The sequence below is a fragment of the Cyprinus carpio genome, chromosome B15 (assembly GCF_018340385.1).
Source record: "Cyprinus carpio isolate SPL01 chromosome B15, ASM1834038v1, whole genome shotgun sequence".
NCBI classification, from domain to species: domain Eukaryota; kingdom Metazoa; phylum Chordata; class Actinopteri; order Cypriniformes; family Cyprinidae; genus Cyprinus; species Cyprinus carpio.
Window position 1 is genome coordinate 11,178,722 of NC_056611.1, and position 13,964 is coordinate 11,192,685.

The window sequence follows — 13,964 nt, forward strand, 5'->3', positions numbered from 1 at the left end:
CCCACCCTCTCCAGATACTGTCATCATCTACCCTCTACCATATTGTCTGGATGAGTGTGTGAAGCTCCACTGCTGAATGAGGTCAGCCAGACAGATGTGGTCTTGACACATTACCATTGGTTAGCATAGACAACCTTTCAGACCCCCATTGCTATTCATTCGCTGCCCACACTGTGATGAAGCCCTAGTAGTACAAGTTACGCTCCTATATGTGTGTTAAAAAAAAAAAACACCTATACAATGCAAAAGAAAAAAGAAAAACAAAAGACAATTCAAAGAACAAAACATCAAAACAAACAAAATAAAGCACAACAAAGCAACATAAAAACACAACATAATATATGACAAAAAGCACAACAAAGCAACATACAAAATAGAAGAAAGCAAAGCAAAACAAACAAAAAATAAATAAATAAATAAAAAGAGAACAAAAAGCACAAAAAAACAAATTACAAAACAGAAAAAAACAAAACAATATAAAAACAAAAGACAATGCAAAGAAGAAAAAAAAAGCAAAACAAAACAACCAAACAAAATAAATCAAAAGAAAGCAAAATAAAAACACAACACAACCATGCAAAGAACAAAGCAAAGCAAAACAAACAAAAAGCCATATAAAAAGGATAACAAAATCACAACAAAGCAAAATAAAAAACAGAAAAAGCAAAACAAAACAATATAAAAACAAAAGACAATGCGAAGAACAAAACAAAGCAAAACAAAACAAAACAAAAAAGCAACATAAAAAAAACATTTATAAAAACAAAATACAGTGCAAAGACCAAAACAAATCAAAGCAAAACAACCATAAGGTACAAAACAAAGCAAACCAAAGCACCATTAAAACCTGATCAACTCAAAGCAAAATACAAAACAGAAAAAAAGTAAAGCAAAACAACAAAAACAAAACACAGTGCAAATAACAAAAAACAATCAAACAAAACAAAGCAACAGAAGAAAAAAAACAGAAAGAACAAAAAGTACAACAAAGCAAAATACAAAATAGAACAACAACAGAAAAACAAAATAAAAAATAAACAAAACAAAGCAACATAAAAATAACAAAAAAGCAAATCAAAACAATGCCTAAAACAAAATCAAAACAAAACAGAAAAAATAATACAATCATAATAACAATAAGAATATCAAAACAAAATGGAAGAAAACAAATGACAACATTTTTTAAACTACTACGAATAGAGTTTATTGTGTATATATATATATATATATATATATATATATATATATATATATATATATATATATATATATATATTAGGGCTGTCAAATGATTAATCACGATTAATCACATCCAAAATAAAAGTTTTGTTTACATAATATATGTGTGTATACTGTGTATATTTATTATGTATATATAAATACACACACATGCATGTATATATTTAAGAAGAATATGTTATGTTTATATATTAAATATATTTATATATAATATAAAAAATATAAGAATATAAATATATAAATGTATATACATGTAAATATTTTCTAAATATATAATTTATGTGTGTGTATTTATATATACATAATAAATATACCCTGTACACATACATATATTATGTAAACAAAACTTTTATTTGACAGCCCTAATATATATATATATATATATATATATATATATATATATATATATATATATATATATATATATATATATATATACATATATATATAAAATATGGAAATAGAACTTGTTTTTATTTAATTCAGTAATATCACAGCCCTATTATACAGTATATACACACACTTGGATTGACACCGTTATGTATTCCACCCCTTAAGGACTGAATGCACAAAACAATGTTGGACACTGTACCAAAAAGTACAGCACCATTATTCACAAAACATTATGAAGTTGTATCTCAATTTCTGTCCTTTACATGAAGGAAATGCAGTTACAAGAAAATGATTTGTAAGGACATTTACGGAATAACATTTCAATTCTGTCATTCACCTAATGCATTCAAAGCACCTGCATCGGCTTCATGTGTGTCTGTAGCATTTCACTCATATCATTCCCAAAGAAAAATGATGTTTCTGACTATTGATGCGACATTTAGAGTCAGCTGTCACTGAAATGCTTTGGACTGAGGCTACTACCCACAGGGCCTCAGCAGTCAGATCTGAAAGCATCATGTTTCTGGAGCTTTAAAGAACCTTTCACCTTGAATTAGGCCAGATAGGGTATGCGCTAGACCGTGGAAGGACTGTTTTCCAGAAGGAACATGCATACTTCTGCTGAATTTCATTTATCCCCTTTAGTTGACCTCTGACCATAGCTATGTTTTTGCTGTGCTGGATGGAGCTTTTCCACACACGCTAGGCATTCAACAACTGTGGTTTGTTTATCATTTTATTTTTCTTATGAGACTATGACAGCAAAAAATATATATCTTTATGCCACTAAGTATTGAGTTATGACTAATGACTGTGGCACAATAACAGTTAGAAACTGTAGGAGGATATTAAATAACAAAAATATGAAAATTAGCTAGTCCTTTGAGTCGAATATAATGCATGACTCTTTTACTGTATAATGCAAATATAAAAAATGGAAACCATTAAGTACAAGAATATGAGCTGAGGAGGATTATTTTATTATTATTATTATTAACGTACAAGACTACTTTTAATGAAAAAGTAAACTAACAGCATATTTTTTTTTCTTTTTGTCCATTATATTTCCACTCAAAAACAACATTACTCAATGCTAAATTCTAAATTGAGAGTGTCTAATGTGGAGAGTTTGGTGCGCCTTACAACTTGATTATGTAAACAAATCATATCCAGATGATTAGGCAGTAGGAAGCAGTGTTTGACATTGATGATGAGAAATGATGAGAAAAACATTCAGGTACATCCAGTACTGATTTGCTTTTTGATCTTTAGGAGTGGCTATCTGCACTGTCATTTTGCAAGTAATGGAATCAGATCGGTTTGTTCAGTCGGTGTGGTCAATATCGGGTACAGTACATGCTTTCCATAGTAATGGCTGCTGCGTTTTGCAATGTATGACATTTGTGTATGAAATTGCACCCATAAAGAACTACTTCTATGCTAAAAATCCAGACTGACCACAGTGTTCAAAAACATGGAGAGTAGTAGTCCATATCCAGATGTTGTTTGCTAAACTCTCATTAAATACAGTAAAAACGGTACTATTCTGAAATATCATTACAATTTAAAATAACAGTTTTCTGTTGTAATATATTTTATAGGCAGCTTATTCCTGTGCCTGTGATTCAAAGCTGAATTTCAGCATCATTTGTCCATTCTTCAGTGTCACATGGTCCTTCAGAAATAATTCTAATATTCTGATTTGCTGCTCAAGAAATATTTCTTATTAGTGTTGAAAACATTTGCCCAGATTTTGTTCAGCATTCTTTGATGAATAGAAAGTTTAAAAGAACAGCATTTATTTGACATCGACATATTTTCTGACATTAAAAATGTCACTTATTAACTGTCACTTTTAATAAATTTAATGTGACTGCTGAGGAAAAAAAAAAGAAAATACTTAAAACAACTTAAAAAAAAAAAAGAAAGAAAAAATAATAATAATAATAATTCAGTTGTTTGCCTGAATAAAACCTAAATGTCTCAAATAATGCTCATAAAGATAACTCACTAAGAGTCTCATCAGGTTAGGGCATGACAGCTGCCAACATTAACATCCATGCTGCTTTGTCATTTCAGGTGTGAAATTTCATATCTAGGACAATGTGGAATATTTCACCCAAAAATGAAAGTACAGTCATGTCTTTCCATTCCCATATGAATTTCTTTCTTCCACAGACCACAAAAGAAAGAATGTCCAAGTAGCTCTTGGTCCAAGTTGCTACATTGAAAGTGGATGGCTACCAGGGACTGTCAAAAGCAGCAAAAGCAAAATAAAAATGATCCCTACGATTCATGAGCTATATTTTAATGTCTTTTGACACCATCATTGTTAAGGAATAACTACTTACATGTAACAACTTTAATATACATACTTTACATACTTTAATTACAAAATAAGGTTACACTTTATTTGTCCTTGTTACACGTTACACGTACTTACTATTATAATAACACTATTAATTATGCATAATATAAATGCAGCTTTCAAATCTCATTTGCGGTATATTGTGCAATATATATATATATATATATATATATATATATATATATATATATATATATATATATAAGTGCAAAGGAATATTTTTAATTATTGGTTGTTTCGTTTCAGAAAACCTTAAATATAGCCCAAAATAAATATGAACAGCTTTATACACTACAGGCTTGGAATAATTGAGATTTGTTAATATTTTTGAAAGAAGTCTCCTGCATTTATTTGATTATTACTATGAAGGTTGTGTGACACTGAAAACAGGAGTAATGGCTAATGAGAATTCAGCACACAGGAATAAATTATATGTTTAAATGTATTAAAATGCAAATAAAAGCATGCACATCAATCTCAAATGGGTGCTCGACTAAAAAACAAGTAGAAAAATTAAATGTAAAGTCAGCAACACCAAAGCTGCAAAAGTATCAAAACATATTCCTGACTCTCGAAAAGTCACACACTATGCAAAAGTTTTTTTTTTTTTAATATACGTTTTTTGATACTTTTGGAGCTTTGGCGTTGCCGACTTTACATTTAATTTTTAGATTTTTAAATGTATTAAAATATAAAATGCTTATTCTAAATTGTAATAATACCCCACGGTATAGCTGTTTTTAGTCTATTTTGAGAGGCTTCTTTAAAAAAAATAAAAAAATACTAATAAATAAAATAAAATAAAATTTAATTATTCCAAAATTTTGACCAGAAATGTATTTTTATTATGCTTTTTGATACTCAACAGTCTGTGGTTTCAATTTAAAAGAGCAGTGCCGAATATCTCCTGCTGTTCAAGTACTAGTGTGTGAGTAAATGATAAGAGAATTGTGGGTGCGTTATTCCTTGAACTCCTCACTGCAGTGTGATTTGAAGTGTACCTCTATCTGAGAAGCTTAGAATGGCTGGAGATGCTCATGAATGCTCCACTGGCGGCGTTAGCACTGAGGATAGCTGTAGACTCGGGCTGCTACATGTGGACAGGCTGGCAGAGAGCAGAGACTCGAGGCATTGGCCCAGGAACATGAGAGTATCTGGCGCTCAGAGCCACGACTGACAGCGGTGCAGATTTTGGAGCTCCATCCACCTGTGAAAGGAGAAAGGGAGGAGGGACATTTACACGAGACACAAAGCATGTCTGTCTGGATTTTTCGCCTCTCGGGACAAGAAGGCCAATGCATTTCCAGGACAAAAACAAGAGCTAGACAGCGAATTTGCACCCCTTATTTTTTCACATCACAAAACAAATGGAACGAAAAAGAAAATGGAATGAGGCAAGAGCAAGGACATTAATAACGACCCAGAAGTGTCACGCTGTTTGAACGCTCCTACCATCACTCTTGATAATAGCTGCCATACGCAATATATTTAGCTCCATTCTCTTTGGAAACAAATTCTTGTTATCATTTTAAGTGTTTCTTTTACAGTTGTCTGCCTCTTGCATTGCTGGTGGTTATAGCTGTCCCACTGGACAGTTGGCATTATTACAGTTTGTTCCTGCACAAACAAATGCTGCTTAAATCAGCACAGGGTTTTTCTGTCGATTGCACCATTTTAATTACTCCTTTCAGGGTGAACATGCTGTAGGAGTTATGCAAAGTGAGCTGGTGTTTGTTGAGCTTGTGTTTGATTCTCACAACAAAAATACAGTATGAATCATATTTTAGGACCATTAAGATTTTTTTTTGCATTGTGACACCATTTTCATGACAATTATCATAACAACAACAATAAATATGTGTGTGTGTGTGTGTGTGTGTGTGTGTGTGTGGTGTGTGTGTGTGTGTGTGTATGTATATATATATATATATATATATATATATATATATATATATATTATATATATATCACAGTATTGCATTACTACAAAAATCAGAACAGATCTGGAGAAATGTATCATTACATGACATGTAATGGATCGTCTACAGTGAATGGGTGCCGTCAGAATGAAAGTCCAAACAGCTGATAAAAAAAATAAAATTCACAATGATCCACAAATAATCCACACAACTCCAGTCCATTAGCTAATGTCTTGTGAAGTAAATATCTGCCTGTTTATAAGAAACAAATCCATCATGATATGAATTGATGGACTAGAGTTACTTTTAAATTACTGTAATGTGTTTTATAAGCTGTTTGGTCTCTCATTCTGACGACACTCATTCACTACAGAGGATCTATTAGTGAGCAAGTGATGTAATGCTAACTTTCTCCAAATCTATTTTGATGAAGAAACAAACTCATCTACATACTGGATGGCCTAAGGGTGAGTTAATTTTCAGTAAATTTTAAATTCTGGGTGAACTATTCATTTAACTTTCATTCCCCCATCACAACCTCATATCTTCACAAGATTCACGTTAAGCTGTTAAATGCTTCCATTTTTTTTTTTTTTTTTTTTTTTTAAATACTGTTTGGTCTGAAGGCAATGATAAATTATGAAAAAAAAAAAAAAAAAAAAAAAAAATATATATATATATATATATATATATATATATATATAAAACAAAAAACAATATGGCTATTGTGGCTGTTTGATATTATGGCTTAAGGTTTTTCTTATTATATGCAATAAGATTTGCAGATCCCCCCCCCCCTCTCTCTCTCTCACACTTTCTCTCTCCACATCTCACCCTGATGATCCCCCCACTCCATGAACCTAATTAAAACTTCTTAATTAGACATTTATGTCCCTTACTGGGAAGAAAGCCAAGCTAAAAAATCCTCTTACTCAGATATCGTATTATTTTGTGAAGACACAATGGTGTGCCCATTTTGTTCCTTGAAAAAAAAAAATTCTATTACTGGGTATTTCTTCAACTATGGACACTTTTAGCCCTGTGGAAAAAATAAATAAATAAAAATCTTAAACCAGATTTTCACTTTCTCACTAGCTTATTTACAATGTCCCCTAGACATACAGTCAAAGGATAATTGTCATTATTTTTGTCATTTGTTTCTGAACGTACAAATGTAATGTCCATCATATGTCAAATTATGTACTGCTGAAATGACATTAAACTTTTTTATATATATTTTTTTAATTAATATATATATATATATATATATATATATATATATATATATATAATATATATATATATATATATATATATATATATATAATCTAAACCGGTATGCTGTCAGTTAAACAATATACTTTCTCGAAATAATATGATATGTCTTTTAATTACATATTTTCTCAATTATGTTATTTTCTCATAATGCCGTTATTGTGAGAAAATGTATTGTTGTTTCTTTTTTTTTTTTTACAACTGCATTTCGCTATTATGGAAAAAAAAATTGTTTTGACAAGAAAAAAAAAAGTTTAATTTATACAGCAATCACTAGTCAAATATTGTACTATATATTATACAATGTAAAATATACAATATACAATACTATATAAAATATATATATATATATATATATATTTTTTTTTTTTTTTTTTTTTTTTGTAATAATGAGATGTTATGACATCAAAACAATACATTTTAATGTAGTAATGAGATTGCCAAGATTGTCATTAAACAATATCCTTTTACCATTATAATGAGCTATTATATTGTTAAAGTAACATACAAGCCTATATAGTTAAAATGTATACATGTATTAATGTATTGTAATAATGGAACTTTGGGTCTGGGACAAGGGTAAAACAATTAAATGTGCTATATTATAATATATTTAATATATAAATATAAGACACTTGAAAGTAGAAAGAAAATGATTTCAAGATGGTAAAAAAAAAAAAAAAAAGTTATAATGTAACCTTCATATAATAGAAAAATGAAAATCTTATTAACTTAGTTTTAATAAAAATGAACCCAGGAAATAAAATTACCTATATTTGATGAAACACCCTATTCTGTTTCACCCATTTGGGAAATACACAATCATGCTGCATAATTTAAAATGTGTGCCATCATTGATCTTATGCATGCAAAATATGTATATGCCTTCTGCAGGAGGAATATGTGCTGACTAATAATGCAATATCCTCTCATCACACCGGCTTTAGATCGCAAAGCTCCCCTCCCTCCCTCGAGTATGACACAGGGTGCAGATTAGTGTCCATGTACATGGCCGTTCTCTCCTCAGCGCATCGTCAGAATGAGCCCAGCTGCCTGGGGAGAACAGGCATCTCTTTGTCAAGACTCAGACTCATTTTTGGCCTGTCCTCAGTGACTCTTTGTTATCTGCCCATTCTGTTGAGCCCCAGCGTGAGGTTAAAAAGACAGAGAAGAAAAGAGATGTGTCCAATAATATTCTTGTGTTGTGTCACGGCGCCGTCTGATCGTTCCATTACCAACCGCAGCACTTATGTATTAACGGCTGCCGCAGATTGCTGTTCTAAAGACAAAGGTCATTATTTCCTGTTAGTTCCTCTCTTTTGCTTTGAAGTGAAAGTTTCTTTCAAGTTTGTGCTGGTTGCTGATTTTGCCATAATTTGGCCAGTTGAGACAAATTTCAGAATTTCTTTCATCATAGAGCAAAAGCGACAATCTTAAACACTACATGAGTGAGGATCACACACCACCAGATTTTCAGGTCATTCAGAGCACAACAAAAGTCATGTAGAAACTCAAATTAATTCTGTAGTAGGTCTTTGACCTTCAGCTAGTGTTGACTCATCCAGATTCTAAACTGGGGCAAAAATCATAGTTGTAAAGTGTATTGCATTGTAAAACAACTGCAAATTACAAAATGTATAAAAAATAAAAAAAAAATAAAAAAAAAAATATAAAAATACATTTTATTTTTCTTAAAAACACCAGACATAACATACACACACAAAGAAAAACAAAATTAAAAATACACCCTCTTCTACTAGTATAATAACTCATCAGCACTGCAGCAATGTTGTTTTGAGCCCATTAACTGAGCTGTAACAATCATTTGATGAATTACTATTGTAAGTAATTATTTACTACAAGTAATTAAGATTAGTATGCATAGTTAATCAATATCGATTCCTTGTAGACCTGATTAGCTACTGTAGATGGTCAGACAGACAGATAGAAAGATGAAAAAGCTTAGACAGGAAGGTTGATTGATTGATTGATTGATTGAGGTGTGTTTTACAAGTAGTTGTAGTCGTGTAAAATGCACTTAGAAGTTAACATTTAGGGTTTTCTTGTCTTTCTCGCTAATGTTAGCTTGTCTACATAACAAATGGGTTTTCATATGTGCACTCTTTCATCTTCGAAAGGTGGCAGTTCTGGAGGGATTTGCAAGACGCTAAGATGAGATATAACACACTGTTTAAGTTAATCACAATTATCACAAAATGTGTTAAGAAGTATTACAGCTTGTGCTGTTTTAAAACATCCATTTTAAAAGTGTAGAAAGAGACAGATCTACTGACAAAATGAAGGTTGTAGTATAGGGAGACTCACTTTCAATCTACATTATAAACATTTGTAAATGCAGAGTACAAGATGAGTCATCCATATTTTTTTTTACTGTTTTCCAATTCCAAGAGATTGTTCATTTTAAATGTGGTAAAGTGAATTTTGATCAACTTTCAGTGCTTATAAATGGCTTCAAAGCTAACAGGCACAGACTAAATTCAAATTTAGACTTCACGGGGTCTCTAAGCTGCGTTCAGCCCACTCGACAACGCTAAATCTAACATGCTGGAACATGTGCTCACGCCCAACTGGCATAGTCTGGAAATCACGCGAACACTCTCAGTGGGGGATGCCGAATGACTGAACGTGGGCTCAGTTTGTGATTTCGGATGCCAAACTGCTTTGATTCGAGGAGACTGTGCTTTACGCAGCATACGAAATGCATCCACGCACACGCCATTTACATTTCTCCCTTTATGAAATGAGAGAAAATATATAATTGAGAGGATCCATCGTCTATCGATAGGGAGCAGCAGTAATTGGCAAGTAAACACGGCACTCAAGCCTCTCGAAGGAAATAAAAGTGGGAGCACACCAAGCCAAACAGAGAGTGCATTAAGCTGGGATAATGATCCCAGCTTGACTTAGATATTCTGGCTTTATTGTGCCCACCCACACTTCAGGCCTCGACTGAGCTGCTCCGCTGTGACTTGTGCGTGGAGTTCGGCTTTTCTCTAAGTGTTCCGTGGAGACGTGGTCCTCCCTCCAAACTAGTCCATTAGAGGCTGGGTCAATACCACACAGTGGGTGGGGATGAGGGTGTGTGAGGACTGTGTTTCTGGATGGGAGTGTTCGCATACGTGCCCCGATGTCAGTGCACTGCCTTTAAAAGCAATAAGATGTACGGCTGTGCATAACACTGCAATATTTTACATGGAAAATTTGATTTGTCGATAGCACTTGAAAAGAGAGATGTTGCATCTCAGCTTACATGAAGGTTTATTTTAGCTTAAACAGTCAGACCGAATGGCAGATGGACTGACAGACAGACAGTAATATACACACAGACAGATGGTGTTCAGATATAAAACATGTGGATGGATGGATTGATGGATGGAATGATAGACAGAACAACAGAACAACAGACAGAACGATAGATGATCTTCAACTATAAAAAATATGGATGATGGATGGAAACAATTACTAGAAAGATATAATGACAGAACAATACACAGAATGATAAAATTATAGAATGACAAACAGACGATAGAACGATAGATAGATAAACAAAAAAAAAAAATAAAAAACAGAAAGATAGATAAAAACATATATAGATATATAGATAGATAGATAGATAGATAGATAGATAGGTAGATAGATAGATAGATAGATAGATAGATAGAGAGATAGATAGATAGATAGATAGATAGATAGATAGATAGATAGTGAACAGATGTGAAATGATGGGCACTTTCAGTTTATTGATTAAAATGAACACTTCTGTAATGTTACTGTGAGTTGTTCAGCAGCCATCAACCAATGCTTACAAAACAACTGATAAACACTGCTCACCTCATCAAATATTCATGTATTTTGTGCAGTCACAGAAGCTTCCACATGATGTGTTGTGATGATGTGTTTCACATGAGGAATTTTAGAATCTGACAGAAACATTAAAAAGTATGCTAATAGCAAACTTAAACCAGGCAGAGTGGATTTACACACCAACAGTTTTACAGATGTACAAGCTGTTATTAAAACTGGTTCGCGTGTCATCCAAACATCTGATCAATGTTACTGACCTCATAATTATGCAAATAAGAACCTTAATGAAGGGTTTACAGATTTACGGAATGAAATCTCAAAACCTGAATACTCAGGATTAATTATTAACCCACAGTAATGAAAATGAATATTGGTTTATGAATATAAAATAATAAAATAAAATACAACATAAAATAAAATATTTCTGTAATATAATATAATATAATATAATATAATATAATATAATATAATATAATATAATATAATATAATATAATATAATATAATATAATATTTCTCAAGAAAAGAGATAATTAGGATTACATTTTAGGACTACATTACTGCCCGAGTTTGAAAAGCCCATCTGACAAAGTGGACATATCATGTGTAAATAGTTTCATAAAGCAGTATTTTTGAAGGTAAAACTGTTTTAATATGCACTGCTGCACTGTGAGTGGCAAATGGTGCTGCTCTCGAAGCGATTCTCTTCATAAACTGTGCGATAATGTAGTGCTCTTGCCACAGCTCCTGATTTTGTTCCCTGCTAAAAGTTCTGCACTAACTTACAGCAATTCCTTCAAATAGGTCATGCTAAAAGCACTCATAATGAACAGCATAGCATTTGAAAAGTCCATTCTTTCTCATCTATTTTGGTTTCAGGCAGCAGATGGGCTGCGGTTGATAACCAGTAGAGATGTGGGATCCCTGTTATAGACATAACGCTGGTCAGATAAGAGAGATTGCTTCATAAAAGAGAGGTTTAATGGCATTTAAGTGGAGTGAGGGAAAAACTTTTAGTATAAGAGGCTTTTCTTAGTCACCTGTGCAAGATTCAGCTTGATATTGTAGATAGGACCACAAATACTAAAAGATGAACTTGATAATAATTGATGATGGCATTTATCATTAAATTTCATTACAGATAACCAAATGTTTATAATGGCTGTACAAGATCAACGATTGCAATAAATATAATCAATGATTTGACCTGAAATAACAAGCAGCATTTCCTCTTGTCTAGTCCTGCATTGATTTTAATTTGCACATTGATTGAAGATAGCAATATCCAAACCTCGAGATTAATCTATGATTAAAACAGTTGTCAGTTGTTGCTCTAACTGTGTAAAGTCAGTAGTTACTAGGAAAAAATAAAAATAAAACATACTGACCTCTCATGTCTTTAAATACAGAGTAGAATGGTTTCTAAATATCAGTAAGGTTTTATGTGTTCGCTGTAGTTTTTGTCTTCTTTTCGTAACCTCAGAGGAGGCTGTTTCTTTCTCTAATTAAGCAGCTGCCTTCCTCCAAGTCTATCCGAGCCCAAGCTCCCTCTCCGCACAGATAATCATTTGCGCTATATTTAGCTGGAGTTGTGCCTGCATGCCCATGGCTTTGCGTTTAGCCTTATCCCTGGGCACACGGTAATTGTGAAACGTGTTTGGTAAAAACAGTTCCACCAAAGGAAAAATAAACAAGTCCTTCGGCAGTGTAGGGATTTTGGCTGAGGGCGAAATGCCAGCAGGTGGTCGTGTTTCACGATCGCAGGGGGGAATCATGCAAGACCACCCCACGGCTTATCGTATGACTCACCGTATGTGTGTGTAGAAATATATATGAAAAAAAAAAAACAACGCCACCAGCATTCATGTCCCAATTCACTAAGCACATAGTGCCAGCGGGTCTGTTTCTCTGTGCCACAATAAAAAACTCACAAGAACATATAGCACACCAAACCAGAACGCATTTTGTCCCTTATGTTTGTATGTGAAATAAAAATATGTTCAAAACAAACACAAACATGACTTGGGGATTTCAAATCATTTTTCAGCAAGCTTTCAGGAAACAAAACATGTTTTATTATTGATATTCTTTGCAGTCTTGCACTCGCAGGCACCATTTTGCTGATTTTCCACTATATTTAACTGACGGGTTCTCTTTTGTTTTAGTCATGGTTGTTTGTTAGACCTGTTGTGAATTTTGAGACGAGACTAGAAGGAAAAGGATACTGAAATTTACTGTAGCTTTGATTAAAAATGCTCTGAAAATAATTTATCTGAATGCCTAATCATTGGCTTGACAAAACAAAGCCTGTAGCACATATTTGTTACAAAATAATCATCAGTCAGATCAGACAATTTGACAAAGTGTGTATTTTCTTCTGCTCTGTGTAAACACAAACACAAAATCTGCATAATTTTTCAATTTCTCTGTACATGCTGCACCAGATGGGTAACCAGTGAAGAAAGTTGTAATATTTTGGCTAACAGTTAGTGCCTTTGTTGATACTGCTGTAAACTAAAAATAAAATAAAATAAAATAAAATAAAATAAAATAAAATAAAATAAAATAAAATAAAATAAAATAGGCCAAATGATCATTAAAATAAAATAACATTTGGATAAAAATAAAATAAAATATGGCATACAAGGTAATTTATCAAACATCAATTATATGTATTCTTAAAATAATGACATATTAAAACATTAAGCATGCATGAGATTTACAATAAAACAAAGCAAAGCAAGACAAAAAGCCTACAGCCCTGTGATCACAAAACAAAACAAAACAAAACAAAACAAAACAAAACAAAACAAAACAAAACAAAACAAAACAAAACAAAACAAAACAAAACAAAACAAAACAAAGGATTCGTTGCGATTGTCATCAAGGCAAAGTTCTTTCTGAAAAGTGCTATCTATTGCTTATCCTCGGCTCTACATCTTTTTC

The 13,964-nt window shown here is 32.4% G+C and overlaps 1 protein-coding gene across 2 annotated transcripts in view; it reads right to left on the reverse strand.

Annotated features, from left to right (window-relative positions):
• Nucleotides 1-13,964, reverse strand: part of LOC109093601 (leucine-rich repeat and fibronectin type III domain-containing protein 1-like protein) — a 119,844-nt gene that overhangs the window by 66,305 nt on the left and 39,575 nt on the right. Inside the window, exon 2 of one of the 2 annotated variants that reach the window (XM_042739205.1) lies at nucleotides 5,002-5,207. The exons of the other annotated variant lie outside the window; for it this stretch is intronic. The gene's annotated coding sequence lies outside the window, so the exon portion shown is untranslated. The remainder of the gene's footprint in view (nucleotides 1-5,001; nucleotides 5,208-13,964) is intronic. 2 annotated transcript variants of the gene reach the window in all.